Here is a 6,819-nt window from a genome sequence, read left to right as displayed (position 1 = left end):
TCACGAGGTCAAGAGATCGAGACCATCCTGGTCAACAAGATGAAACCCCGTCTCTACTAAAAATACAAAAAATTAGCTGGGCATGGTGGCACGTGCCTTTAATCCCAGCTACTCAGGAGGCTGAGGTGGGAGAATTGCTTGAACCCAGGAGGCGGAGGTTGCGGTGAGCCGAGATCGTGCCATTGCACTCCAGCCTGGGTAACAAGAGCAAAACTCCGTCTCAAAAAAAAAAAGAATACAAATCTATACCTCCCCTCAACCAACTGAATAGACCTCTCCTCTTGGTCAAGGGCATTCTAAAGTTAACCTGAAACATGAGTTCAGGCCATGATGGGAATGGGTTGTGGACATGCTTCATTCTACCTTCCTCCCTTTGGAATTCAGGCACAGCAACCAGCATTCACATTAAAACAGAGAACTTAAGACTGGCCAAACAGAATCTTTTTTTTTTTTTTTTTTTAAGACGGGGTTTCACCATGTTGGTCAGACTGGTCTTGAACTCCTGAACTCAGGTGATCCACCACATTGGCCTCCAAAGTGCTTGGATTACAGGCGTGAGCCACCACGCCTGGCCTCTTTTTTTTTTTTTTTTTTTAAGACTGAGTCTCCCTCTGTTGCCCAGGCTGGAGTGCAGTGGCATAATCTTGGCTCACCATGACCTCCGCCTCCTGGGTTCAAGTGATTCTACTTCCTCAGCCTCCTAGTAGCTGGGACTACAGGCACCTGCCACCAAGCCTGGCTAATTTTTGTACTTTTAGTAGAGACAGGGTTTCACTATGTTGGCTAGGCTTGTCTTGAACTCCTGACCTTGTGATCCACCCACCTCCGCTTCCCAAGACACCAATGTGATAGATAGCAGGCTCTGAAATAAATTGAATAATTTTACCCTAAAATGTATTTCTTCCATATATTTGGAAGTGGCCCTGCAAAACTGTCACTGGGGAAAATCTACATTCTGAAGAGAATCCCTTTCCCTTTGCAGGTCTTTTTCCTGATCTAGGAGAGATTAAAAGTCTGACACATTTTAACCTGATAAGAAACATTTCCCATCTATTCTCTCTGAAGCCTCCTACCTGGAGGCTTCATTTGAGTAACAAGAATCTTTAGATACACTCTTTCAACCAATTGCCAATCAGAAAATCTTTGAATCTGCCTGTTTTTACCAGAAAAAGGTCCAATCAAGATCCCAAGAGAAGGTTCTTGGATCTTGTGCAAGAAAGAATTCAAGACAAATCCACAGAGTAAAGTGAAAGTAAGTTAGAGAAGAAAAGAAACAAAATCCCAGCACTTTCAGAGGCCAAGGTGGCCAGATCACTTGAGGTTAGGAGTTCAAGGCCAGCCTGGCCAACATGGTGAAACCTGAACTCTACTAAAAATACAAAAAGTAGCAGGGCTTGGTGGCTAGTGCTGAGACTCCGTCTCAAAACAAACAAGCAAACAAACAAAAAACCCAAGAAACAAAGAATACCAGAAAATACCAGAAATACTTAATAGGCAGAGCAGTAGCATGGGCTACCCAACTGCTTATACTCGTTGTTAATTGTTTTTTCGGGGGGCAGGGGTTGACACAGAGTCTTGTTCTGTCACCCAGGCTGGAGTGCAGTGGCATGATCTCTGCTCACTGCAGCCTCAACCTCCCAGGTTCAAGTGATTCTCCTGCTTCAGCCTCCCAAGTAGCTGGTATTACAGGTGCCTACCACCACGCCCAGCTAATTTTTATATTTTTAGTAGACACAGGGTTTCACCATGTTGGCCAGTCTGGTCTTGAACTCCTGACCTCAAGTGATCTTCCTGCCTCAGCCTCCTGAAGTGCTGGGATTACAGTCACCACACCTGGCCATTCCTTCTTGATTATATGCTAAACAAGAGATGGCTTATTCACAATTTCCTGGGAAAGAGGTGGTCATCTCCCGGAATTGAGGGTCCCTCCCCTTTTTACACCACATAGGATAACTTCTTGATGCTGCCGTGGCTTTTGTAAACTGTCCTGGCGCTGATGGGAGGGTCTTTTAGCACGCTAATGCATTATAATTAGCATATAATGATCAGTGAGGACAACCAGAGGTCACTTTCATTGCCATCTTGGTTTTGGTGGCGTTTATCTGGCTTCTTAATAGCCTCCTGTTTTATCAGCAGTCTTTGTAACATATCTTGTGCTGATCTCCTATCTCATGCTCTGACTTAGAGTGTCCTAACCCCTGGGAATCCAGGCTTATTTTACCCAGCCCCTATTCAAGATGGAATTGCTCTTGTTCAAAGGCTTCTGACACTATCCAGGGAAGTGTAATGCAGGTTACAAAAGCCTGGATTCCAGTTGTCCCGCCTTTCCACACCAAACCAATGTACATCTTCCGTGTACTGATTGATGTCTATGTCTCCCTAAAACGTATAAAACCAAGCTGTATCCCGACCAGCTTGGGTGCATGTTCCCTGGATCTCCCGCGACTGTGTGACGAGCCATGGTTAATCATATTTTGTTCTGAATAAATCTCTTCAAATATTTTAGAGTTTGACTGGTTTTGTCTGTACTATCATATAGACAAGGCAGCTCCAGATCCTAATGTCCTAACTTAATCAAAAATCAGAATTTTGCCCATTAGTTCAATCACATTTGATACTAAATCCATGGCCAGATCTACTGTCAGGAAGCCAAAGGGATTTGAGATTTGCTTCCTCTCCAGGTTCACAGAGACTTTAGGGCAGAGAGCGGCCTGAGAGAGGGAGCATGAAGGCTTATTATACAGGAAATGGAATTAACTTGAAAACTTTGTCAATTTGAATTTTATATTGCATGTCATCCTTGCTCAGGGACCATGCTAATCTCTGTATCATTGCAATTTTAATCAATGTGCTGCCGAAGCAAGTGTGGAATTTAACATTTAAAAAACTGTGGCCTGGAGCGTTGGCTCACGTTTGTAATCCCAGCACTTTGAGAGGCCAAGGCAGGTGATCAAGAGGTCAGGAGTTTGAGACCAGCCTGATCAACATGATAAAACCCCACCTTTACTAAAAATGCAAAAATTATCTGGGCATGGTGGTGCACGCCTCTAATCCCAGCTACTCGGGAGGCTGAGGCAGGAGAATCGCTTGAACCTAGGAGGCAGAGGTTGCAGTCAGCCAAGATTGCACCACTGCACTCCAGCCTGGGCAAGGAGAGAGAGACTGTCTTTTTATTTTATTTTTTTAAATTAATTTGTCTAATTTCACTTTGTATAGAGACTCTGTCTTAATGAATAAACACATACATACATGCATGTCTGTGGTAGATGCGGAAGCACACAATCACGTTTTGGAACACAGATTGTCACTTTTAATTGAAAATAATTAAATATCAATGTGTAACAGGATCAGATGTTTAGGCAGGGAGGAGAGCGTCTCCCCTTTTATGCTGTTTGTTGGGATAAAAGTATATGCCACCCATTTTTAGACTGCATTCTAGCCTGGGCAACTAAACAACACTCCTGTTCTCTCTCCCTCCTCCTCTTCCTCTTTTTTCCTCTTCTTCATTCCTTTTATCTCTTTCTTTCTCTAAAAAAAAAAATAAATAAATAAAAGCATATGCTATCAACGAGAGCAAACAAAAGAGAAAAACAAAAACCTTGGGTGTCAGTGATAAACAGTGGCTACTACAGACCAATGGAAACTGGATTTCCAGTTGGCTCCGGGACTCCAGTCAAGCAAGGTCCGAAGTCTTTGACGTGTACTTGAATGCATGTGCGGTAAATGAGATTTAGAAAGCTAACCATTTCCCAGAGGCGATCCTGCCTAACTATTGCCTGGAGATGCAAGGGGACCTTCCCCAGATTTCATTAAGAAGCGGTCACTTCGGAGGTTGCAGTGAGTCCAGATTGCGCCACTGCACTCCACCCTGGGCGACAGAGCAAGGCTCTGTCTCAAACAAAACAAAACAAAACAAAATCGACCACTTAAACTGTACTCAACCACAAAATGAGCTGTGAGTTGTGACTCCTCTGAAATGTAACTGGGGAAGCTGTGAAAATGTGGTCACAAAGGAAAGAGTCAGGCTGAGTTTGCCAGGTGGCCCCAGAGATGCGCTGTGTCAGAGTGGTGTCGGGGCAGGCTGACACAAGTCCTCCCACCGGCTAGGCAGGGGCAGGAGCCAGCCCCACAGCGGAGGTGCTGTCTCACTAGGCTATCGCCTTGATAAGAGGATCCTCCAAGGATACGGGGTTTCCTTTGTTCTGTCATTGTGTTCAATAAGTAACTTTCCCATCTTAATTTGCATTTCCAAGTGAGTTTCCCACTGCGGAGAGGTTGTGATGATGGGTTGAAACAAGTGATGTGGTTAGACACGGTTATGGTGCCTTCCAGGGACGCGAGTGCATTCGCACTGGGCACTGTCTACCCTCAGTCTTGAGAGAGTGTGGATTTTGGGAGCCTGCATCGCGAACGGAACCAGCGCAGGCTTGCAATGAGAGGAGCCCGGGCTTCCTTGGCCTCCCTGCTCACCGATGTGTGATCTCAACCTCGTTGCTTAACGCTCCCTCCTGTGTCAAACAGAACGGATAGAGTTTTGCAGAGCTTGGGTGAAAACTGAGAAACTCTAGGCAAAGCCCTTGGGATCGTGCAATGTGGTAGACACATGATAAATGGTGCTATGATAAATGGCACTCAGAGAAAGGCCTCGCTCCAAAAATAAATACATCAAATAAAATAAATGGCACAAGTGTTCCCAAATGAGCTGAGGGTGCTGGCTCTGGAGTGAGCCCAGACCTATGCAGTGACCTCCGAGCACCTCAAGAGCCAGCCCACCCTCTCCCCGCTGAGTTTATTTGGGCTTGGGGCATCAGATAAAGCTGTGAAGACAGGAGCCTGGATCGTGGCCTGTTCTCCCACAAGCTGGGTCAGTGACTGAGGAACTGAGATAATCTCCCTGGGCCCCAAGAGTCCCTGTCTATTATGTGAAAGGGACTTGGACTAGATTAAATGTTTTTTTCTTTTTCTTTCTTTCTTTTTTTTTTGAGACAGGACTGGCTCTGTCACCCGGGCTGGAGTGCAATGGCATGATCATAGCTTGACCGAATTTCGAACTTCTGAGCTCAAGCGGTCCTTCCACCTCAGCCTCCCAAAAAGTACTGGGATTACAGACGTGAGCCAATGGACCCAGCCCCATTTCATGATTTTAGTCAACTTGGCCACCTGAGAGACAAAGAGAAAGCATCACAGACCACAAAAGACAAAAGATGGGCGTAGCGGCAGAGAAAGAGGTACCGCGTCAAGGACAGCAGAGTGGACGAGCGTGGTGGCTCAAGCCTGTAATCCCAGCACTTTGGGAGGCCAAGGTGGGTGGATCACGAGGTTAGGAGTTCAAGACCAACCTGGCCAAGATGGTGAAACCCCGTCCCCCACCCACCCCCCCCCAAAAAAAAGCAAAGACAGCAGAGTGACTGGTTCCATTTCCTACACGCCCTTTCACCCTCTCAGAATCTCCTCTCAGATCCTGTTTTCCTGGATGCTGATGACAACACCTGTGACTGTTCCCCTGGCCTTCAGCAGGGTGGGCTTCAGAGCAGGTGTCCCTGGTGTGGAAGGAAAAGGCCTCTTTGAGGACAGGCAGTGAGTCTGTGCCCAGGACAGAGCTGCGCCTGACTGGAAGTGCCTCTGAAGTCAGATACAAAGCTCAGATACAAATGAAAGGCGAGTCCCTTAAAAAAAAAAAAAACGTTTTCTGATATTTAGTGAAAAATTTATAACTGAAGTTTTGTATCAGAAGCAAGACGTAAATGGTATGGGATTCTACGGGAAAGACTAAATTCAGTTTTCCTCATTCACAAAACCCAGGAAAGAGAGTACAATAATAAGGACTAGATGGGTGGGACAGGCCTTTTGTTTGTTTGTTTTCCCAAAAAAGGGTAAGTAATAAGGACACTTCTGAAGGGAAAACAGTCATACAGGCCTGGCACAGTGGCTCACACCTATAATCCCAGCACTTTGGTTGGTCAAGGTGGATGGATCACCTGAGGTCAGGAGTTTGAGACCAGACTGGCCAACATGGTGAAACCCCATCTTAACTAAAAATACAAAAATCAGGTGGCGGGCCCAGCTGTTCGCGAGGCTGAGGCAGGAGAATCGCTTGAATCTGGTCAGCAGGGGTTGCAGTGAGCTGAGATTTCACCACTGCACTCCAGCCTGGGCAACAAGGGCAAAACTCCGTTTCAGAAAAGAAAAAAGAAGTATCAATTCTCTTTTAATTAGCCCCATAGCTGGCCGAATCCAGGCAGTTTGAACCAATGATCACCCCGGTAGAAGCATGCTCTGTATTGTAGGCAAAACCTTACAAGGAAAAGAAAAGTCTTGAATGCCGTGTTTATAAACCTTCAGGAAAAACAACATTATAGCAGTTTTTTTTTCTCTTCTGAGACGGAGTCTTGCTCTGTCACCCAGGTTGGAGTGCATTAGCGTCACTGCAACCTTTGCCTCCTGGGTTCAAGCAATTCACCTGCTTCAGCCTCCCCAGTAGCTAGTACTACAGGTGCTTGCCACCGTGCTTGGCTAATTTATTTACATTATTAGTAGAGACAGGGTTTCATATGTTGGCCAGGATGGTCTCGAACTCCTGACCTTGTGATCCACGTGCCTCAGCCTCCCGAAGTACTGGGATTACAGGCATAAACCACTGTGCCTGGCAGTGTTTTTAAAAAGTGAAGGTTGGGTATGTTAAAGAATGCCTTTTTTGTGTTGTTTTGTTTTGCGATGAAGTCTTGCTCTTGTCACCCAGGCTGGAGTGCAGTGGCATGATCTTGGCTCATTGCAACCTCTGCCTCCCAGGTCAAGCGACTGATTCTCCTGCCTCAGCAT

General features: G+C 45.9%; 1 non-coding gene across 1 annotated transcript; it reads right to left on the bottom strand.

The window, feature by feature from the left end:
• Nucleotides 1–2,761: 2,761 nt before the first annotated feature.
• Nucleotides 2,762–2,863, bottom strand: LOC118143400 (U6 spliceosomal RNA). Its single transcript, XR_004727621.1, has one exon. It is a non-coding gene; the product is annotated as a U6 spliceosomal RNA (small nuclear RNA).
• Nucleotides 2,864–6,819: the final 3,956 nt, after the last annotated feature.

Source organism: Callithrix jacchus, chromosome 7 (assembly GCF_049354715.1).
Source record: "Callithrix jacchus isolate 240 chromosome 7, calJac240_pri, whole genome shotgun sequence".
Lineage (NCBI taxonomy): Eukaryota > Metazoa > Chordata > Mammalia > Primates > Cebidae > Callithrix > Callithrix jacchus.
This window is presented reverse-complemented; position numbering and strand designations above follow the sequence as displayed.